Source organism: Schistocerca americana, chromosome 1, assembly GCF_021461395.2.
Source record: "Schistocerca americana isolate TAMUIC-IGC-003095 chromosome 1, iqSchAmer2.1, whole genome shotgun sequence".
In the NCBI taxonomy this organism is placed as follows: Eukaryota; Metazoa; Arthropoda; class Insecta; order Orthoptera; family Acrididae; genus Schistocerca; species Schistocerca americana.
In genome coordinates, this window is record NC_060119.1 from 109,306,022 (window position 1) to 109,331,587 (window position 25,566).

Here is a 25,566-nt window from a genome sequence, read left to right on the forward strand (position 1 = left end):
TTTCGGTAGCCCAAATTCTGCAGTTGTGGGCGTTGACAGACCCTCGGAGCGTGAAATGAGCTTCGTCGGTCCACAACACGTTACTCAACCAATCGTCATCTTCCGCCATCTTTTGAAACTCCCACACCGCAAGTGCCCTCCGCTTCACTAAATCGCCAGGTAACAGTTCATGATGCCGATGGATTTTGTACGGATAGCATCGGAGGGTACGCCTAAGTGCCAACCAAACAGTAGTATATGGAATGCCGGTGCGAAGACGAACCCACTACAGTCTCCATTTCTTCCTGAACTGTCTCAGCAGCATTACGCCTTGTGCTCGGTCGGTCACTACGGGGTCTATCGTCTATACAACCCGTGGCTTCGAACTTCGAAATCATTACCCGTTCGAATCCACTTCCTATGGCGATAGGATCGTAACGCTGAACTAGCACATTCCCCATTCTGATAACACAGCTTCACCAAAAGCGCCTTTTGAGGTAACGTCAACATGCTGCGACTGCTGGCACATCTGATTCTCTCTCTCATTACAGCTCCTTTTATACACGATTGTCATGGGCAGTCACTGACGTTTTGCTGTCCAGCTCCATCTGTCGGACATTTTGTGAACGTTTTTTCTTTTTTTTGGTTCTAATAAAACCCCATGTCATTCCGAGCATGTGTGTCGATCTTTACCTCTCTATCTACATTATTCCGTGGTTTATTAAGTTTTCAAATTTATACTGACATTTTGATCATCCGGTATTTACGAGGAATGTACTGCGTCCTCTCGTCTATTTGAACACATCATTGACCGGAAATGGCTATGTTCGATGTTCGGCTATTTAGAGACCATTTGCAGCCATTCATGGACTTCATGTTCATAAACAACCATGTCACTGGGCCACGACTGTTCGCGATTTGTTTGAAGAATATTGTTGACATTTAAAGCGGATGATTTGGCCACAAAGATTGCCCAACATGAATGGCATCGAACATTGAGACATAATTCTGCACCAGCAACACTTTCGCAATTAGGACGGCTTTAGAGGCCTCTCAACAGATACCCCTCTGCTGCGGTTGCACCTACGGCACGGCTATCTACATCTGGGGCGCGCAAGCATACCCGCCAATGGCAGGATCCATCTTTCATGCTGCAGTGGGGTGGATGGGCAGGGGGGGGGGGGGGGGGGAGGCGGATAGAGGTAGCATGGCTCAGGCTCAGTATTATAGCAGGAGAGTTCCAACGACTTGTTGAGTCCATGCCACGTCGAGTTGCTGTACTACACCGAATAAGAGGCGGTCCGACACGATATTAGGAGGTATCCCATAACTGTAGTCACCTCGCTGTAAAAGTTCTCTACTCACTCATTTCCGATAATGTCGCCCTTTATATTGTTATGGGAAAGAGAGACAAAAAGCTGATCACGAAGTTCTCGCGAAGGACGTTTCCAGTCCTATATGTAACTTTAGCTTTTTGAAACAACAACATCAAATAGTGCACTAAGGTGCAATAAAACTTTTTTTTGTAACATTTTGTTTACGGCATATGAACTCATTCTCAGATTTGAGTTTGAGTGACAGATGAGCTGCACACACGCATGTCGGATTAAACCGTGTAGTGTAATTTCGTGTCCCTGCTGAATCCAAAGCTTCGTACTTGAATTTTAGTATATTATTTCAAAGCTTTACAAACACCAAATCACTGACTGTCATACCTTTCGTTTGTCTTCACAACAGCTTACGCGTGTCCTGCTCTGTTACCTCGGCCATTTTTCACTTAATATGTCTTGAAAACCAAATCCTTTGCCAGTTCCGTCAGACAAAAATTTTTAAGACTTATAGTAGGAATCGATCACATTCAAGAAGTTATTAATAAAGGGGCTGAACAGCTCGTTTCTGTTAAAATATAAGATGGGTATCAAGCTCCAGGAAAACAAAAATAATTAATTTAGAAAGAACGAGAAACAGCAGAACAGTATTTACTACGGGTTGTATCTGAGTATGAGCATAATTTTTCACTGCATAAAAAGTGATTTTATAAAAGAGAAAATGATTTTCTCCCCATATTTTCCTTCCAAACGTTTTCACAGCAGCTGAATGAGTATTTTTATTGAAGTTAATATAGCAATATTTATAATAAATTAGAAAGTAATTACGTTATATGGTTTGTCAGCTACTTCTAAACAATATTTGAGATACATAATTTATTACATTTTTTAGTGGAATTTTTTCTCCAACTTTAGGAACTGAGGGATTTACTCATCCTCTTTTTCTATTGAGCCCAAATTACGCAGTAGTTCAAAAAATGGCTCTGAGCACTATGGGGCTTAACTTCTGAGGTCATCAATGCCCTAGAACTTAGAACTACTTAAACCTAACTAACACACACACATCCATGCCCGAGGCAGGATTCGAACCTGCGACCGTACTGGTCGTGCGGTTCCAGACTGTAGCGCCTAGAACCGCTCGGCCACCCCGGCCGGCTACGCAGTAGTCATTTCCTCTTACCAGAAAACTGTCCTGGGGCCGGCACAAAGAAAAATCAAACTTTAAAGACAAGAGCCACTGTCACGTAAGGTTCTCAAGTTTGCGTTAAGTATGTACAGGGTGAGGCAGTTAAAACAACTCACTCCATACATATCCAGAGGAAGTAAATATACTGAGATGCTGTTAGCAGTAAGCTCTAGCGGACAAATTAGCAAATTTTGCGATGCATGAAAGTAATTTCTAACTTCTGTAGCTACTGTACCAGGACACCGATATTGCCTGTTTTTCTTTTCTTTTTAAGCGGTACCTTTTTCTTTGAGTCACCAGTCTTCTGAGTGTTTCCACGCGGTCCGCAACAAATTCCTCTCCAGTGCCAATCTTTTCATCTCAGGGTAGCAATTACAACCTATGTCCTCAGTTATTTGTTGGATGTATTTCAATTTTTGTTCTCTACAGTTTTTACCCTATATCGTTCCCTCTCTCTCGTATCAAGCAAGTTATTCCCTCATGTCCTAACAAACGTCCTGTTTTTTTGTCTCTTCTTCTTCTCACATTTTTCCATACGTTCATTTCCTCACCGATTCCTCATTGCTTACCTTATCAGTCCACCTAATTTTCGACATTCTTCTGTAGCATCACATCTCAAATGCTTCGATTCACTTCTTGTCCATGATTCACTACTTTAAATGTTATGCTTCAAATGCACATTTTCAGAAATTTCTTACCAGAAAACTTATCTTGGCCAGGAGTATACTCTTTACCTGTGCTAGTCTGTTTTTTATGCCCACCTCGCTTATTCTGTTATTTTGGCTCCAAGGTAGTAGAATTCCTTAACTTCATCTACGTCGTGATTACCAATTCCCATGTAAAGTTTCTCGCTGTTCCCATTTCTGCAACTTCTCATTACTTTCTTCTTTCTTCGATTTCTTTTTAATCCGTATTCCGTTCTCGTTAGACATTCCAATACATGCTGTAATTCTTCTTCACTTTCACTGGGGATAGCAATGTCACCAGCAAGTCTTACCATTGATATTCTTTCATCTAGAATTTTAATCCAACTCTCGAATCTTTCTTTTATTTCCGACGTTTGGCATGTTGTTGGGCCCATCTGTACCATGCTGCAAATTGTCATGATTGCAAAGACGTACCTCACCATGGACGTCAGGAGTGTAGTTTCCAATTGTGCAGCCTATTGCACACAGTTTGAGTCATAACACGATTCCAGTGGCTGCACGAAAAGCATTATTCAACATGGTGGCATTGCTGTCTGCATTCCTCTGAGCCATAAGCCATAGTTAGCGGTCATCCACTGCAGTTGTAGCTCATTGGTGGCCTGAGCAAGGCACATCATCAACAGTTCCTGTCTCTCTGTATCTCCTCCATGTCTGAACAACATTGCTTTGGTTCACTCCAAGAGCCTGGACACTTCGCTTGTTCAGAGCCCTTCCTGGCACGAAGTAACAATTCGGACATGATCAAACTGCAGCATAGACCATCTAGGCATGGTTAAACTACAGACAATATGTGTCGTGCACCTCCTTCCTGGTGGAATGACTGGAACTGATTGGTTGTCAGACCCCCTCTGTCTAACATGCACGGTTGTTTACATCTTTGGATGGGATTAGTGACATCTATGAACAATCAAAGGGACTAGGCCTGTGGTACAATATCCATAGTCAACGTCTATCTTCAGGAGTTCTAGGATCTGGGATAATGAAAACTTTTTTTGATGTGCCTATTTTGCATTGTCATCATAAAAATCATACTTTGATTTCAACAAGCTTCCACTGCTTAACATGAGTTACACTGATATTTAAATACATTTACGTGAAAACTTAAGAAATCATAGGTAATTGAAACTGTCTTTAAAGATGTTTGGTTATCACTTATGTCTAACATTTTTATCACATTATAAATACTTTCATTTTACCTGTTATACATTAGGAGATTTTTGGTGTTCCATAAGAGATAGGGAAAAGGAAATGCACTAACACTTCTTCTAGAAAATGGGTATTTTCAATACCATGAATAAAAAAATGCTGTTGTTAATTACATGTAATGATGTCCATAGTAAAATATACCATTATTGTTCACTAAGTACTATGTAGATATGGTGTCTACTCTTTCAGACATGCATGTCTGAAAGAACAGACATCATTGTGTCAATCCACAGCCTTGTATACAGGGTGGTCCATTGATCATGACTGAGCCAAATATCGCACGAAATAAGCGTCAAACAAATAACTACAAGGAACGAAACTTGTCTAGCTTGAAAGGGGAAACAAGATGGCGCTATGGTTGGCCCACTAGATGGCGCTGCCATAGGTCAAACGGATATCAACTGCATTTTTTAAATAGGAACCCCCATTTTTATTACATATTCGTGTAGTATGTAAAGAAATATAAATGTTTTAGTTGGACCACTTTCTTTGCTTTGTGATAGATGGCGCTGTAATAGTCACAAACGTATGGCTCACAATTTTAGACCAACAGTTGGTAACAGGCAGGTTTTTTAAATTAAAATACAGAACGTAGGTATGTTTGAACATTTTATTTTAGTTGTTCCAATGTGACACATGTACCTTTGTGAACTTATTATTTCTGAGAATGCATGCTGTTACAGCATGACTTCCTGTTCATATCACTTTAATGCAATAAATGCTCAAAATGATGTCCGTCAACCCCAATGCATTTGGCAGTACATGTAACGACATTCCTCTCAACAGCGAGTAGTTCACCTTCCATAATGTTTGCACATCCATTGACAATGCGCTGACACATGTTTACAGGCATTGTCGGTGGATCACGATAGCAAATATCCTTCAACTTTCCCCACAGAAAGAAATCCGGGGACGTCAGATCCAGTGAACATGCAGGCCATGGTATGGTGCTTCGATGACCAATCCACCAGTCCTGAAATATGCCATTAAATACCGCATCAGCCGCATGTGAGCTATGTGCCGGACATCCTTCCACCCCATAATGCAGCACCATACATTAACCAACCAAGGTTGCTGATGTTCCACTTGTCGCAGCCATCATGGATTTTCCGTTGCCCATTAGCGCATATTATGCTGGTTTATGTTACCACTGTTGGTGAATGACGCTTCGTCGCTAAATAGAACACGTGCAAAAAATCTGTCATCACCCTGTAATTTCCCTTGTGCCCATTGGCAGAACTGTTCCCGACATTCAAAGTCAACGCCATGCAATTTCTGGTGCATAGAAATATGGTACAGGTGCAATCAATGTTGATGTAGCATTCTCAACACCGACGTTTTTGAGATTCCCGATTCTTGCACAATTTGTGCAGATTAGCAGTGACAGCAGCTAAAACACATTCTTGGGCATCATCATTTGTTGCAGGCCATGGTTGATGTTTCACATGTCGCTGAACTCTTCCTGTGTCCTTAAATAATGTAACTATCCAGTGAAGGGTCCAGGCACTTGGATGATGCCATCGAGGATACTGAGCAGCATACATAGCACATGCCTGTTGGGCATTTTGTTCACAATAGTCATACATCAACACGATATTGACCTTTTCTGCAATTGGTAAACAGTCCATTTTAACACGGGTAATGTATCACGAAGCAAATAGAGTAGGAGATAAAGTTTACTTAGTAATTATTTATCTGTATGGTATTAATGATGAATAAATCACAGTTCAGTTAAAATTGACTTTTGTTATTAGAAACAAATACTATTGAAGGGTGTAAATCTTGAGGAATGAGTGCAAGGGTTTTAAGATTTTCAAAGAGGTCTATGTTATCTCTTTTGTGCGATAATCTTACTGCTCACTACTGTTGAATGGATATTTTCCTTACTTCTGCTGCAGTAGCCCAGAAGATAATTTTGTAAGATAACAGAGAGAGAGAGAGAGAGAGAGAGAGAGAGAGAGAGAGAGAGAGAGAATGCAAAATAAGCCTGCAGCCTAGTGTTCATATCACAAAATATACCAAAAACAGTTTCTTGAGTAGTTTATGAATGCATTGACTTCATTTGAGCTTGTTGTTGTTGATGTTGTTGTTTCCAGTGTGAAGACTGATTTGATGTAGCTCTACTCTATCCTGAGCAAGCCTCTTCATCTCTGAATAGCTACTGCAACTTATATGCAACTGAATCTCCTTACTGTACTCATTTATTGGTCTCCCTCTACAATTTTTACTGCTCATACTTCCCTCCAATACTAAATTGGTGATCCCTCAATGTCTCAAAATGTGTCCTGTCAGCAGGTTCCTTCTTTTGGTCAAGTTATGCCACAAATTCTATTCAGTACCTTCTCATTATTTATGTGATCTATAAACTTAATCTTTAGTATTCTATAGTAGCACCACATTTCTGAAGCTTCTATTCTCTTCTTGTCCGAACTATTTATTATCAACATTCTGCTTCCATGCAAGGCTAGACTCCAAACAAGTACACTGAGAAAAGATTTCCCAAAACTTAAATCTATAAACAGTAGTACAGAATTTTTCTTCTTCAGAAATGCTTTGTGCCATTGCCAGTCTAATTGTACACCACCCCTGCTTCGACCATCATCAGTTATTTCATTGCCCAAATAACTAAATTCATATCATAATTTCAGTATCTCATTTCCTAACCAAATTGCCTCAGTGCTGCCTAATTTAATTCGACTACATTCCGTTACACCTGTTTTGCTTTTGTTGATGTTCATCTTATATCCTCCTTTCAAGACACTGTCCATTCCATTCAGCTCCTCTTACAAATTCTTTGCTTTAGTATTGGCAAACCCCAAAGTTTTTATTTCCTCTCCCTGAACTTTAATTTATCTCTGGTTTCCTTTACTGCTTGCTTAATGTACAGGTTGAATAACACTTGCAATTGGCTATTACCCTGGCCCACTGCCTTCTCAATCAGTGTTTCGCTCTTATGTGCCTCAAGTCTTATAACTGCCATTTGGTTACTGTAAAAGTTGGAAATAGCCTTTTGTTCACTGTATTTTTTTCCTGCTGTCTTCAGAATTTCAAAGAGTGTACTCCAGTCAACAACGTCGAAAGCTTTTTCTAAGTCTCCAAATGCTACATACATGGGTTTTCCTTCCCTTAACCTACCTTCTAAGAGAATTTGTAGGGTCAGCATTGCTTCATGTGTTCCTGCATTTCCCAGAATCCAAACTGATCTTGCTTGAGGTCAACCTCTAACATTTTTCCACTCTTCTGTAAATAATTCATGTTAACATTTTCCCACTATGACTTATTAAACCGATGACTCAATAGTATTCACACTTGTCACATCTGCCTTCTTTGGAATTTGAATTATTGCATTCTTCCTGAGGTCTGAATGTATTTCCCCTGTCTTATACATCTGATGCATCAAGTGGAATAATTTTATCATGACTGACTCTCCAAATAGTATCAGTAATTTTGGTGTAATGTTGTCTACTCCAAGGGTGTTGTTTTGATGAGGTCTATCAGTGCTCAGTCAAATTCTTCTCACAATACCACTTCTCATCTTCCAGCATGCCCTCTTCCATTCTTATAATATTGGCTTCAAGTTTTTTTCCTTTGTATAGCCCCTTTACATCCTCTTTCCTTCTTTCAGCTTTTCCTTTCTTGCTTAGTGCTGGTTTTTCATCTGAGCTCTTGATATTCATGCAGATGCTCTTGTTTTATCTGAAGGGCTCTTTAATTTCCCTACCCTTACATTCTCCTCTAGCCATTCCTGCTGAGCCATTTTACACCTCCTGTCTATCTCATTTTTCGACATTTGTATTCCATTTAGCCTGCTTCTTTTGCTGCATTTTTATATTTTCTCCTTTCATCGGTTGAATTCAGTATCTCCTGTGATATACAAGGAATTCTACTAGGCCTTGTCTTTTTACTTCTTTGCACTCTTCTGTCTCCAGTATTTCATCTCTCAAAGCAACCTATTGGTCCTCTAGTGCATTTTTCCCCTACTTCAGTCAATTTTTGTCTAATGTTCCCTTTGAAAACACTCAACTACTTCTGGTTCTTTCAGTTTCCCTACTTTTGAGCATGTTGTGTAGCTGAAAAGAAGAAGAAGAAAGGATTACCATTTAACGTTCTGTCAATTATGTAGTCATAAGAGAAGGAGCACAGACTTTGAATGGAAAAGCATGCAAGAATGGGTGATAAATAGGATATGTTATGACTGTCACCTCAAGAAATGTAGGAAAATCACAGAAAATCTTTATCTAATTGGTTGGACATGAATTAGATTATCAGACTTGTGCCTTAACTAGTGCATCATTATCTATGCATCATTATCTAGCTGGACCCCAGGGATGTTAACACATAGTGGGTTCATTTGGTGCATCACCATTTTTTTCCTGATACCAAAAGATCATTTTTACTTGTTGAAGCTGAAGATTAGAAGTCCTTGTCAAATAAGACAATTAATTTGCTGTGAATCAATTGTAGCTCTGTTCAGTTGTATTAAAGGAAATGTTTGATGTGACTAAGTTCCAACCTTCAATTTTGAGGCTTATGTCTCTGGGGAAAGATCTTGGTAAAGAAGATAATATGGTGATTATGGGGAGGGAAGGGGAGGCGCAGTTTGAATTATAACATTAACTACAAAATTGTCATCTGGCACATCTGTGAGAATGGGTCTTACACTATTGTAAAGATTTTGTCACACTTTGAGAAATACGACAATCCCTTGATAAAGCGTTCTATCAAATACACTGCAACAGAGTAGGAAAATCACACATCTGTAAAACTGATATGTCAGCTTACACATCGTCATGCCACATATGGAATGGTCTACATCTGAATATTTCCAGTAAGATATTACCTGCAGACTAAATCCCAGAATCATTGAGTATAGATAAGACATTGTGTGCCCAGTCCTTGTGTATTCCACTAAAACATCTGGACTTTCCCAGCAACATTTAATCAGCATGTTAAATAAGAATGAGGAGCTTCTCACATCACTAAATGTAATTAAAAAATCAAACATATCACTGCAGATGCACTATGCATCACAGAACATCATTTGAAAATCACAGAAATTTAACAGACATGTCTAGATAGCTATGAACCTTTGCTGCATTGCTATAGACATAATACTAGGAAAGAAAGAACAGCTATGTTACACAACAACCGTATTAAATTCAGGCATGGACTAAATTAGTATTAGATAAAACAGCTATATGGGTACTATACTATAGTAATAGATTTTGAGGAAAACAGGATAGTAGCTCTGACTGTGTATAGGGCCGTGAAGGAAATGTTCCAAACTTCTTTAAGCAGTTAGTGATGGATATTTTTATGGTCCCGTAGATACAACAGGGATATTATGGAATTGATTTAATCTTGCATAGTACTCATTCATCAGTACAGCATGTTCAGTAAACCCCATCATGCGGGAGAGCCTTGATGGATGTGGAACAAATTGTTACACATTAATAGGTACAGTTGGCTACTTCTCTAAAGTAAACTAACAACATATTATGACTAGTGCTAATATATTCAAACTGATATTTGTGGTAATGGATTCTAGATTTCCACATGTTAGCAGAAAAATGGCTACTCTGAAAAAAGTCACTGCTCCTCCCACTGTACTTCTCAGCTACTATTTTTATCGAGTAATTTAAATAAATCAGTTATGGGTACTGACTGGGAATTTACCAATGTTGGCTTTGGTTTGTAACCCATGGTAACATTCCCAAAAATGAAAGAAACAAGTAGTGATAACTGTTGATAATGTACTGGTATTTCTAAATCCAATTTTATTTCATTAAATAGACATAAGCATTGTGATAAATGGGTTGTATAACTATAATGGCCAAATGGCAGCAATAATCCATATTCATACTGGATTAAAAAGGGAAAATTACAGTTTCACACTACCATAAATGCTTAGACACTCAAATCATAGTAATTGGAGAGAATTTACTATATGATCAATGGGAAGAAGTTTACCAAGAATATTGAGTAAAAATTTAACTTAATTATTTTCTGATGATGTTCATCATCACTTTTGAACTAGTGGGAACTTGCTCTGATTTATTTGTCATAGTGAAAACTGTTACTGGACACTTCTGGAGCAACAAAAGTGATCTTAGAGTAAACAATCAAAGTCCAATTCACACAAAATCAAAGTTCTGCCAATAACAACCACAGTCCAAAATGCAAACACGGTTAAATAAACCAAAATATGAATCCGTGCACTCTTCAGTGATTGAAGTACAACTGGTTCTGACTGGTACAGGGCTTATTTATATGCAGGAGTCTAGCATGGTCTCATCAATGGGCACATCTGATGACAAGCACCATCTGGTTGGTAGTGGTGATGCCAGGTAGCACAACTACAAACAATATGGAACAGTTTCCCTTTAAAATTTACAATGGGCAGTAACATTGGAGACCAAAAGGAAACAATTAATCTATCCTGTCTCAAGAAGAGAGAGCATTGTTTAATGCATTAGACTAGCCCTAATTTAGACTTAATTGTGCACTATAAGCAGTATGCAAAATATTTCACTGGAGTGTTAAAAAGACTAAAACAGTATACCTCACAAATATTCCTCCAAGAATAAAGCAAAGACAATAATATTCAACTCTTTAATAGCAGCACTGAGAGTGATGGTATTGGATTCAAATGATGGGCTACTGAATTAAAAGACTTCTTCCTAACATTAATTAAAAAATAACAAAAAGTGGAGCAATAAAGTAAATCCATCAGACTTACTTAGAGAGACATTGCATTCTCAACCAGAAGCCACTAGTTTCATCAAATCAGTTGTTAAAGAGTTCATAAAAATTGTTACATCACTGAAAAGTGGTAACTCTTCTACTTATAATGGTATATTAATCAAAGTCCTAAATCTTGTGCTGAATAGGTAACACATCTTTCTCAGTCAGGGAGTCAAGATGTATTGCCTGACAATACTAAAGCATGCAGTAGTAGTACCCATTCAAAAATGTGGAGCCGAGCAAATGACTTCTAATTATATATCTATGTCCATCATTCCTATGGTCTCAAAAATTGTGAAAGTAGTTTACAACTAAAACAAAAAACCACATCCAGTAGCTGAATGAGATCATAGGTCACACCAATCTACAAGAAGTGTAGCAGAAGTGATCCACAAAACTGCCACCCAAACTCTTCGGCATCCATTTGTTGTAGAATATTAGAATATGTTCTGAGCTCATAAACAGTGTGGTAACTCTTCCATGTCAACCAGGATGGATTCCGAAAACATCAATCACATGAGACCTATGTCCCACTTTTTCTCATATGAATACTGAAATCTGCATATCAAGACAGTAAGTTGACATAGTATTTCTTGATTTCCAAAAAGCATTTGACTATGTGCCACATCCACATTTATTATTGAAAGTACAGTCTTTTGGGGTCTCAATAAGAATATCTAACTGGAATGAGCAATTTTTGGAAAGGAGCGCACAGCAAGTGATCTGAGATGGAGATTCATCAGTTGATGTAAAAGTAACTTCGGGTGTGCCCCAGGGATGTGTATTTCAACCATTGCTGTTCATGTTGTACATCAGTGAACTTGCAGACATTATTAATAGTAACCTCAGACTTTTCAGAGATAGTGCAGTTAGCTACAATGAAGTAGTCCCAGAAAGAAGCTGCACAATATTCATTCAGATTTTGACAAAACTTCAAATAGATGCTATGACAGACAATTTGCTTTAAATATTCATAAATATAAAATTGTGCACTTCACAAAAATAAAAAAAATGTAGTACCCTATGATTATTTTATCAATGATTTATCAATGAGTTACAGTTGGAATATATGGGTGTAACAGCTCGTAGGGGTATGAAGTGGAACAATTTCATAAAACTCTAGGGAAATGCAATTAGTCTACAAAGGAGACTGCTTAAAAAACACTCATTGGCTCATCTCATAATATTGCCCAAGTGTGTGGATGATTTGTGTGCATGATTTGTGACATAGCATGGTGAATTCCTCCCATCTGTTATGTTTCTTTTCTCCCATAAATAACCAAGCATTTTTTCCTAATTATTTATCATATTTTCAATACATTGGTCTACTGGTGTGTGACACTTGCATGAAAATCTCAAGAGCTTCTTTCAACTTCGGTTCACTTGAATTTAGTGTTCAGATCATCAGTTTGGTTGTTCTGCTAATACTGGTGGAATTAACTTTTATTAAGGCTCTCACAATTAGAAAATATAATTACTTTAGTTTGCTACTACATTTCACAACACGCAAAATCCTAAGAGCTAATCGGTATATCTGAAAAAGGTGATCCATACCAAGAGAAAGTCTAGCAGTCCCACTGTAATGTAAAATACTTTGAATTACCACAAACTAATTATTTGAACAGATAATTAATATTCAATTCTGTAATCCACTCCATTTCTGTCACAGACTTTGTCATAACCATAGTTACATTCCAGACATTGACTGAATATTTTTGTTAGTTTAATTTTCCGTAAAAATGACATGCAGCATTAATTAATTAAGTCACTAATTAATAATTTACTGTAATGTACTACGATCTCCAATTTGGCACTGACACATGTAAACAACCCTCCATAAACCATGGACCTAGCTGTCAGTGGGGTGGTTTGTGTGGCTCACTCATATAGACAGCCATACCATAAGTGAACCACAATGAAGGGTATCAGTTGAGAGGGCAGACAAATGTATGGTTCGTGAAGAGGGGCACTAGTCCTTTCAGTAGTTGCAGGGGTAGCAGTCTGGATGATTGAGTGATCTGGCCTTGTGACATCAATCAAAACATCCTTTCTGTGCTGGTACTGTGATCCGCTGAAAACAAGGGGCGCTACAGCCATAATTTTTACCATGGACATGCAGCTCTACTGTGTGTTTAAATGATCATGGCATCCTCTTAGGTAAAATAGTCTGGAGGTAAAGTAGTCCACCATTTGGATCTCTGGCTGAGAATACTCAGGAGGATATCATCACAAGAAACAAACCTGCATTCTACAGATCGGAGCATGGAATGTTAGATCCCTTAATTGCACAGATAGGTTAGAAAATTAAAAAAGTTAAATTCGTAGGTCAAAGTTATATGTAGTGGAAATTAGCGAAGTTCAGTGGCAGGAGGAACAGGACTTCTGGTCAAGTGAATATAGGGTTATAAATACAAAGTCAAATAGTGGTAAGGCAGGAGTGGGTTTAATAATGAATAAGAAAATAGTAATATGGGTAAGCTACTATGAATAGCATAGTGAGCACATTATCATAGCCAAGATAAACACAAATTCCATGCATACCACAGTAGTACAAGTTTATGTGCCAACTAGCTCCACAAATCATGAAGAGATTGTAGAAATGTATTATAAGATAAAAGAAATTATATAGATAGTTAAAGGAGATGAAAATGTAATTGTGACAGGGGACTGGTATACAATAGTAGGAAAAGGAAGAGAAGGAAAATAATAGGTGAATATGGACTGGCGAAAACTAATGAAAGAGGAATCTGCCTGGTAGAGTTTTGCACAGAGCATAATTTAATCACCACTAACACTTGGTTTAAGACTCATAAAAGCAGGATGTATATGAAGAAGATACATGGAGACACCAGAAGGTTTCAGATTGATTATATAAGGGCTAGAGAGATATTTAGAAACCAGATTTTAAATTGTAAGGCATTTCCAGGGGAAGATGTGGGCTCTGACCACAATTTATTGGTTATGAACTGTGGATTAAAACTGAAAAAATTGGAAAAAGGTAGGGACTCAAGGAGATATGACCTGGATAAACTGAAAGAACCAGAGGTTGTTGAGAGATTCACAGTGAGCATCAGGCAGAAAAGGGGAAAGAAATTCAATAGAAGATGAATGAGTAGCTTTAAGACATGAAATTGTGAAGGCAGTGGAGGATCTAGTCAGTGAAAAGACAAGGCCTAGTAGAAATCCTTGGATAACATAAGGAACACTGAATTTAACTGATGAAAGGAGAAAATTTAAAAATGCAGCAAATGAAGTAGGTGAATACAAACACTTAAAGAGAGATTAAGAGGAGGTACAAAATTGCTAAGCAGGGATGCTTAGAGGACAAATTTAAGGATTTAGAAGCATATTTCACGATGGGAGAGATAGATACTGCCTACAGGAAAATTAAAAAAGGCCTTTGGGGTAAACAGAAGAGCTGTATGAATATCATGACCTCAGATTGTAAACCAGTCCTAAGCAAAGAAGGAAAGGCTGAAATATTAACAAAGTGTATTGCCAGTATTGCCATTTTATACAAGGAAGATGAACTTGAAAGCAGTATTATAGAAAGATAAGACGATTAAGATGGAGATGAGATTGGAGATAAGATACTGTGAGAAGCATTTGACAAAGTTAAGAAAGGTTGAAGGCAAAATAAGGCCCGAGGAGTATATGACATTCCATTAGAACTACTGATAGCCTTGGGAGAGCCAGCCATGACACAACTCTTCCACTTGGAGTGCAAGATGTATGAGACAAGTTGAATATCCTCAGACTTCAAGGAGAATGTGGTAATTCCAGTTCCAAAGAAAACAGTTTCTTACAAGTGTGAAAATTGCCAAATGATCAGTTCAATAAGTCATGATTGCAAGATACTGACACAATTTTTTTACAGAAGAAGGGAGCAACTGGTAGAATCAGACCTCAAGGAAGACCAGTTTGGATGCTGGAGAAATGTAGCAACACATGAGGCAATACTGACCCTATGACGTATCTTAGAACATAGGTTAAAGAATGATAAACCTACACATATAGTATTTGTAGACTTATAGAAAGCTTTTGGCAATGTCAACTGGAAGATTCTCTTTGAAATTCCAAGGATATCAGGGGTAAAATACAGGGAGCAAAAGGTTATTTACAACTTTTATAGAAACCAGAAGGCAGTTATAAGAGTTGAGGGGCATGAAAGAGAGGGGGTGGTTGAAAAGGGGTAGAGACAGAGTTGTAGCCTATCCCTGATATTATTTAGTACGTGCATTGAACAAGCAGTAATGGAAAACAAAGAAAAATATGGGGCAGGAGTTAAAAATCAGGGAGAAGAAATAAAAAGTCTGAGGTATGCCGATGACATTGTAATTCTGCCAGAGAGATTAGCAAGAGTAGCTGACTGAAATGGACAGTGTCTTGAAAGCAGTATATGAGATGAACATCAACAAAAGCAAAACAAGAATAATGAAATGTAGTCAGATTAAATCAGGTGATGCTAAGGAATTCAGATTAGGAAACAAGACACTTAAAGTAGTAGATGAGTTTTGATATTTGGGCAGAAAGGTAACTAATGATGTCCAATGTAGGGAGGATATGAAATGTAGACTGGCAATGACAAGAAAAACATTTGAAGAAGAGAAATATGTTAATAATGAATACAGTGTTAGGAAGTCATTTCTGAAAGTATTTGTATGGAATGTAGCCATGTATTGAAGTGAAACATAGACATTAAACAATTCAGATAAAAAGAGACTGAGGCCCTACAGATGATTGTTGAAGACTAGATGGGTTGATCATGTAACTAATGAACTAGTGATGAAGTACCAAATAGAATTGGGGAGGCAAGATAGTTGTGGCACATCTTGATCAATAGAGGGAATTGCTTTGTAGGACACATTCTGAGACATCAAGGGATCACCAATTTAGTATTGAGGGAAGTGTGGGCACTATAAATCATAGAGGGAGACCAAATGATGAATACAATAAGCAGATTCAGAAATATGTAGGTTTCAGTGGTTATTCAGAGATAAAGAGACTTGCTCAGGATGGAGTAGCATGGAGAGTTGTATCAAACCAGTCTTCAGACTGAAGACCACAACATAGCAAACAAGGGGACCCACATTGAGTAAGAATATAGCATTCATGTATTTTTCCATATTTGTACTCAGAAACATTTTCTAAAAACCAAAATTGCAACTAGTTCTCATAGTTCATCAAAAAATAATACAATTCTAAAAGCATTATGTAGTTTTAAAAATAACAGTTTACTGCTATTCTAGTATTCATAAGACCCTCTAGGTCACAAAACTGCCAGTTCACAGTTTGAAAGCTCACTAGTAAGATCTACACCAGGTGCACTCTCAGAGTTCACTCATGTCACAATCCTACACTTCCTGTATTTGAAAATATATACACATCAAAGTCTGCAAAACTAAATGATGTTGTGATTAGCAATTGGCATGGAAATTTATTGTCATTGAAATGAGTGGTTGTTGAACATAGTGCTGCCCGTTATGGACTGACTTAACTGAATTGCCACAGTGCATTTTTTCTGTACTAAATTACTTCAGGATTGTCTTAGGTATGAACTGTGGTGATTCTCTGTACATGTGAACTTTGTTTTGTACCACATTTAAATAGCTAAATTTGCTAGTGGACTGTGACTAGGTATTATAGGTACTGATCTGGTCCAGTGCACAAATTTATTTTCATAGTTAATAATGAAACTTTTCAAGGAATAAATGTGTGAGTTAATGCAATCTAAATGGTGGTGTCATGTATGTTTTTGGGTAAACAACACCCCACACTGATATGGACTTTCAGCTTTGAGGTTATCAAGAGTGATGCTACTTTTATTTATTTAATTTTTTATTTATTTATTTAATTTTATTTTATGCCCACCATCAGGCAGGCCATTAGCCGGGTGCCGGTCTTTCAATTTGATGCCACTTAGGTGACCTGCAGTCAATGAGGATAATAGGATGATGATGACAGCACAACACCTAGTCCATGGGCAGAGGAAATTTCCTGACCCAGCTGTGAATCAAATCCAGGCCCAGAGGATTGACAATCCGTCACACTGACCATTCAGCTACCATGGTGATGCTACTGATGAGGGACTATGAGAACAAGGTCAGTGATGCTACACACCTTTACGTAATGCATGTAGGTATATATTAAATCCAATTACACATCACTCCCACACAGATCATGAAGAAAGACTAATTACAGTGCACACAGAGACATTTAACCAATCATTCTTCCTGTGCTCTGTACATGAATGGAACAGCAGAAAGCTTTAATAATTGATGCAGTGGGACATACCCTCTGCTGCCCACTTCACACTGGTTTGTAGAGTGTGGTTGAAGATGTTGATGAATAATGAACAACTCTTCTCACAATAATGTTTTAACAATAATTCAGTTTTGTTTCCATAAAGGCTGTCTATAGAGCAAGCAGTAAATGTACTCAGAAACCTAATCCTTATACAACTAAGGAATAAAAATTACTCCTGTCATTTTCCATGATCTTGTTAAGGGATTTGATTGGGCGAATCATAAAATTCTACCAAGCAAATTATAATGTTACAGTACTTTCTGTGTATGAATTATATCATATCTTGAACAATAGAAAACAGCAGTTCATGTTAACAAATGATTCTGTAAGAATAAGACTAAACTTACAAGGAGGATATGTGAAATGCGTTGCTCTGTTAGTGGATGTGCTTTACCTATTCTTGTCCCTGATGTACATAAATGATTTATCCAGGACACTGGAAGGCTCTTGAAAAAGTGTGACACTTGCTGATGAGACAATGACACAACTTTATTAATAAAGAGCCAAATCTCACCCACACTAGACACAGTCAGGAGAGCCATGGAACAGGCTGGTTTGCTGCAAACAGCTTAACTCTTAGTCTTACAAAACTTCAAATTATGCTATTTTAAACCAGGTCATCCACTGATTGAGGCCCCATGTGCAACATTAATAGGAAACCAGGTGGATGGTAAACTGAGTTAGCACCAGAACATGGCCATATTTATCAAAAAGAAGAGTTTATCATGCTTTATCCTTAAAAAATCTCCATTATTGTTATGAAATGTATGCTTGAATAGGATTGATAGAATCCTTTGCACACTTTCACACAGTACTGTCCTGTGTCATATTGTGAGGGAATTGCAGCTTGGTTAAAGAAACATTTGTTCTACAGCAGCACTCATACATTGTATAAATGCTGTGTAATGTTGATAACAAAACATCTTGCAAAAGCCTCTTCAGGGAACTAAAAATTCTAACACTTACATGGCAATATATTCACTACTTAGTGAAATTAACAATAACTGTGTCCAGAATGAGATTTTTCCTCTGCAGTTCTGATATGAAACTTTCTAGCAGATTAAAACTGTGTGCTGGACTGAGACTCAAACTCAGGACCTTCACCTTTTGTGGGCAAGTGCTCTACCATCTGAGCTACCCAAGCATGACTCACAACCTGTCCTCACAGCCTCAAGTTCGAGTCTTGGTCCGGTACACAGTTTTAATCTGCCAGGAAGTTCATATCAGCGCACACTCCACTGCAGAGTGAAAATCTCATTCTGGAAACATCCCTCAGGCTGTGGCTAAGCCATATCTCCATAATATCCTTTCTTCCAGGAGTTATAGGTCTGCAAGGCCCACAGAAGAGCTTCTGTGAAGTTTGGAAGGTAGGAGATGAGGTACTGGCAGAATTGAGGCTGTGAGGACAGGTTGTGAGTCGTGCTTGGGTATCTCAGATGGTAGAGCCCTTGCCTGCGAAAGGCAAAGGTCCTGAGTCTGAGTCTCAGTCCAGCACACAGATTTAATCTGCCAGGAAGTTTCAGCAATAACTGTGATTTTAGGAAGAGCTGCGAAAATCACAAGCAAAATGCTACAAATGCACATAATTCCCACATAGAAAATGCATCGCTAGCTAGGGTTCAGAATCATGTTTCTTATTCTTGTGTAAATATGTATAACATGTAGCCAGTAGACATCAAATATGATATTAAAAATTCCAAGATATTCGAAAACAAAAAATAAAATAGCCACTCCTAAAATTTATCAGAATATTGCAACTCAGAACTGTAATTTATGCTTAATTTTTAACATTAAAATTTAACTTTTTCACACTTTGCCAGTTTATTGATAGCTGATAGATTTCAGTTTTAAGTTACATTAATGCTCTGTTTGAAGTACTAATCTTTTTAAAAATAGCAGTGCAGTATATTTTTAAAGCTGCTTAATTTGCATTTGTTCAAAATATCTGAAGGCTCACTTTCAGAATGACCCTTACAGAGGCCAATGTGTAAATGACTGAATGAATCAGTATATGTTACATTTTATGACTGTTGTTTAAATTGATCAGAAAGCATTTTTTGTAGATTAGAAACAGGAATATACATAATACTTAACTTCTGTGATTTTACACTCACCATCAAGTGCAAAATGAATGAAGCTATAATCAACATTGAAAGCAGCACTGTCATAAGGAAAAGACATTAACAGTGGAAGTTGCAATGTCACTATGGAGGTATTAAACAACAGAACCCATTGTCATGAGAAGAAGGAACAGAAAGAAAAGGTATTAGAATCACTAGCATGGTTGGTATCAACAAGTAAAATAAAAAGCATCTGCAACACAGAGACAAAAGATCAGCCTAACAGCTCTAAAATCTGACAAAAAATGTTCAGCACCGGTAGGCAACAAAGTTATCATATTAAATACTGGCAAATCAATTATTAGCAAATGAAATTCCAAATGTTTTTATTATGGTACAGCATTGGATAAAGGATACTGTTGGGTAGTGTACTACTCAAACACCCATAGATGAAATGGAATTTGTAAACATAAAGTTGGGAGAATAACAATTTCTGTGGATACCTTAATAAGTATTTGCACCCCATAAATATGAAAATCATAACACATATCTTATAAATTGTGAGTCAGAATAGCTGGCCTGTACTCACCTGCAAGTTGTGGAATGTGTAGTAAAACTGTTGTTGTGGTTTTCAGTCCGAAGGCTTGTTTGATGCAGCTCTCCATGCTACTCTATCCTGTTCAATCTTCTTCCTCTCTGAATAACTACTGCAGCCTACATCCTTCTGAATCAGCTTACTGTAGTCAGCTCTTGGTCTCCCTTGATGATTTTTACCCCCCACATTTACTTCCAATACAAAATTACTTCCTTTGTGTCTCAGAGTGTGTTGTACCAACTAATCCCTTCTTCCAGTCAGCTTATGCCACAAATTTCTTTTCTCTCCCGTTCCATTCAGAACCTTCCCATTAGTTGCATTATCTACCCATCTAATCTTCAAAATTCTTCTGTAGCATCACATTTCAAAAGCTTCTATTCTGTTTTTATCTAAATTGTTTATTGTCCATGGTTTCGCCTCCATATAAATCTACACTCCATACAAATAACTTCAGAATCAACTTCCTAACACTTTAATCTATATTCAATGTTAACAAATTTTCCTTCTTCAGAAATGCTTTTCCTTCCATTGTGAGTTCACATTTTATATCCTCTCTACTTTGACCATCATCAGTTATTTTGCCTCCCAAATAACGAAACTCATCTACTGCTTTAAGTGTCTCTTTCCTGAAACCTCAACTGATTTAATTCAACTACACTCCATTACTCTTGGTTTCCTGTTGTTAACATTTGTCTTATAGTATCCTTTCAAGACACTGTCTATTCTGTTCTACTGCTTTTCCAGTTTAATTTGCTGTCTCTGACAGAATTACACTATCATTGGCAAACCTTGAAGTTTGTATTTCTTCTCTCTCATTTTTATCTCTCTCTCCAAATTTGTCTTTTTTTTCCTTTACTGATTGTTCAATGTACATTGAATATCATGGATAGACTACAACCCTGTCTCACTCCATTCTCAACCACTTTTTCCTTTTAATACCCCTCAACTCTTATAAGTGCTGTTTGGTTCCTGTACTAGTTGTAAACAGCCTTTCACTCCCTGTATTTTATCCCTGCTATCTTCAGTATTTGAAAGAGAGTGCCCCAGTCAACATTGTGAAAAGCTTTCTCTAAGTCTACAAATGCCATAAAGATAGGTATGCCTATCCTTAACCTATCTTTTAAATTAAGTCATAGGGTCGGTATTGTCCTTTGCGTTTCTACATATCTCTGGAGTCTAAACTGATCTTCCATAAGATTGGATTCTACCAGTTTTCCCATTCTTCTGTAAAGAATTCATGTTAGTATTTTGCAATCATGGCACACTAAACTGATAGTTTAGTAATATTCACACCTGTCAACACTTAATTTCTTTGGAATTGGAATTATTGTATCCTTCTTAAATTTTATTTATTTATTTGTTTATTGCATATTCCATTAATCCATACTGTGATAAATAACAAGGATGTGGAATGAGTCATGATTAATAACACAGATATAATACATGTATATAAAATGAGAAATTATGCACCATAAAATGGTGAGTAGGCTTGATGGTTAAAGTCAGATCAAAGGTATAACTCGAGTAACATAAAACAATTACTGAAAAAGAAAATATAGGACACTGTCCAACTTAAACAATTAATTTGAGTTATAGCAAAACACATTAAAACAACATTTTAAGAATATGAATACCAATGGCAATACAGTTTACACAAAAACAATCACTGCTTTATCTGCAGGTACTCGTCAAGACTGTAGAAGGAATTCCCCATTAGGTATTCTCTTAATTTATGTCTAAAAGTAGGTAAGACATTAATGTGAACTTTAATATCTGAAGGAAGAAAGCTGAAAATTTTTTGTGGCAAAATAATGAACACCTTTTTGCACAAGACTTAAATGTTTCATTTCCCTATGTAAATCATTTTTGACCTAGTATCATGATCATGACATTCACTATTAGTTTTAAAAAGAGACTGGTTATTAGAAACAAAAATCATCAAAGAAAATATGTACTGAGAGATGACTGTTAATATTTGTATCTTATTGAACAGATTTTTGCAAGAATATCTTGGATGAACACCGCTCGTGATTCTCGCAGCCCTCTTCTATGCAGTAAATATTTTTTTTGGCTAAAGGCTGTTTACCCCAATATATTATGCCATATGACATGATAGGATGAAATTAACCAAAGTAGGCAGCTTTGATAGCATACGCATCACCAGTGGGGGTGATTACACACAGAGCATAAGTTTCCACACTGAGCCTTGTATGTAGGATATGCACAGAGCATTTAACTTGCTATCAATTAGAATGCCCAAGAATGTATATGATTCACAGCACAGAATATTTAGTTTACAACAGTTTAAGTGGCACACTTCATGTTCTTGCTGAGATGTGTGAAATTGTATAAACTGAGTTTTTTCAATATTTGGAGATAGTCCATTGCAGTGTAGGATGTCAGCAAGTACAGCATTATATTTATTTTCTAGGTCATTGTTAGTTCAATTTTCAAGCAGAATGGTGGTATCATCAGCGAAAAGAGTAAATTTACACTGAGTGTCTGTATAAAGTGGGAGATCATTAATGAAGATAAGAAAAAGCAAAGGTCCAAAATGGACCCTTGAGGCACTCCACACTTAAATGTGCCCCAATCAGATGAGACAGGACTATCATCAGCACCATTAATTGTCACTTTTTTTTTACTTTGTAGATATATTTCAACCCACCTATCAATGCTACCTATCAAGCTGTATGAATTAGCCTTCTGTAAGAGAATGTTGTGGTTTACACAGTCAAGGGCCTTTGTCAAGTCACAGGAGATTCCAATAGGCAACATTTTATTATTTATTGACTCTAAAACTTCAATTGTGAGAGAAAAAATAGCCTGCTCATTTGATCTACCTTTTTGAAAACCAAACTGGACAGAAGGTATTTCATCTGTCTCATACATCTTGCACACAAGATGGAAGAGCCTTATCATGGCTGGCTCTCTCCCTAACTTATTATTAGTTCTGACAGAATGTTTTCTGCTCCCTGGTCTGGTTTTGGATTAGGTCTTTCTACGCTCTATAAAATTCTTCTTGCTGCATCATATCTCCCATCTCATCTTCATCTACATCCTCCTCCAATTCTCTAATATTGGTGTCTCCATGCAAAAAAATACAATAAATTAAATAAAAATAAACTGTATAGACCCTCTATATACTCCTTCCACCCTTCAGCTTTCCCTTCTTTGCTTAGCACTAATTTTCCATCTGGGCTCTTGATATCCATACAGTTGCTTCTCTCTTCTCCAAAGGTCTCTTTCATTTTCCTGTACATGATACCTATCTTTCAACTGTTGATATGTGCTTCTAAATCCTTGCATTTGTTCTCTAGCTATTCCTGGATTGCCATTTTGCACTTCCTATCAATCTCATTTTTTAGATATTTGCGTTCCCTTTTGCCTGCTCCATTTGCTGAATTTTTATATGTTCTCCTTTCATTGGTTAAATTCAGTATCTCTTCTGCTATTCAAGGATTTTATTATGCCTTGTCTTTTTATCTATTTGATCCTCTGCTGCATTCAGTATTTGTCATATCCATTTTCCACTGTGTTCCTTTGTCATGTTCCAGCCAATTGTTGCCTAATGCTCCCTGTGATACCCTCAACAACTTCTGGTTCAGGTGATCCAGCTTCCATCTCCTTAATTTTCTATCTTTTTGCAATTTCTTTAGTTTTTATCTACAGTTAATAACCAATAAGCTGTGGTCAAAGTCCCCTTCTACAACTGAAAATGTCTTATGGTTTAAAATCGAGTTATGAAAACATCTGGTGTATCGAGGTCTCATTAACATATACAACTTTCTGTCATGGTTCTTAAACCAAGCGTTAGTGATGATTAAATTATGCTCTGTGCAAAATTCTACCAGGCAGCTTTCTCTTTTATTCCTTTCCTTTAGTCCCTATTCACCTACAATTATTCCTTCTCTTTCTTTTCCCACTATCAAATTCCAATACATCACAATTAAATTTTCGTCTCCATTAGCTATCTGAATAATTTCTTTTATATCATCATACATTTCTTCAATCTCTTCATCATCTGTGAGCTAGATGGTACATAAACTTTTACTACTATCGTAAGTGTGGGCTTTGTGTCTGTCTTAGCTATGATAGTGCATTCACTATGCTGTTCATAGTATCTTACTTGCATTCCTATTTTCTTAATCATTATTAAATCCAATCCTGCACTGCCACAATTTCATTTTGGATCAATAATCTTGTATGCACTTGATTATATGTCCTCTTCCTCCTGCTACTGAACTTCACTAATTCCCACTATACCTAACTTGAACCTATCCATTTGCTTTTTTAAACTTGCTAACTTTTGTGCCTGATTAAGGGACCTAAAATTCCATGCTCCAGTCCATAGAATGGCAGTTTTGTTTCTCCTGATGATGGCACCCCCCTAAGTAGTCCCTGCCTAGAGATCTGAATGGGGGATTATTTTATCTCCATAATATTTTACCCAGAGGGATCCCATCATTTAACCATACAGCAGAGCAGCATCCCCGTGGGAAAATTATGGCTATATTTTTGCCTTGCTTTCAGGCATTTGCAGTATTGTCACAGCAAGCCCTTTTTGGTTGATGTTACAGGGCCCAATCAATCAATCATCCGGGCTGTGGTCCCTACAACCACCAGAGAGTCTACTGCCCCTCTTCAGGGACCACATGTTTGTCTAGCCTGTCAACAGACTGCCATATTTATAGTTTTATGGAAGGCATTTGACAGATTGACCGGTTCCCATCAGACAACCGAAGTTGAGCAATGTCTGGCTGGGTGACCATCTGGTCTGCCGAGTGCTGTTGGCAAGCAGGGTGCACTCAGCTACTTGATCAAAAAGTAGCAGCACCGGCCTCATAATGTGACATATGGCCAGAAGAGCACTGTGCTGACCAAATGCTCCTTCATATCCATGTCTAGTGGTGCCTGTGTGCTGAGGATGACACAACAGCCGGTCTGTAGCATTGGGCCTTCCAAGGCCTGTTCAGATGGAGTTTAGTTTTTTTATTTGACAAATTGCCCCATTACAGGCTGTTAACAAAGGTATGAGCATACGGAGTAAGTTCACAGATATTTGAGTGGCTCAGAGACATCTTAAGTAATAGAACCCAGTATATTGTCCTCAAAAGTGAGTGTTTATCAGAGATAAGGGTATCATCAGTAATGACCCAGGGAAGTGTGATAAGACTGCTGCTGTTCTGTGTTTATATAAATGATTTGGCACACAGAGTAGGCAGCAATCATGGTTGTCTACTGATGATGCTGTGGTATGCGATACGGTGTCAAAGTTGAGCAACTGTGGAAAGATACAACTCAGACAAAATTTATAGTTGGTTTATTGGGAGAATTTTAGGAAAGAGTGGTTCTTCCATATAGGAGACCACATGCAGGATGTTGATATGGCCTACCTATTCTTGAGTACTGCCCCAGTGTTTAGGATCTGTATCAGGTTGGATTAAAGAAAGAC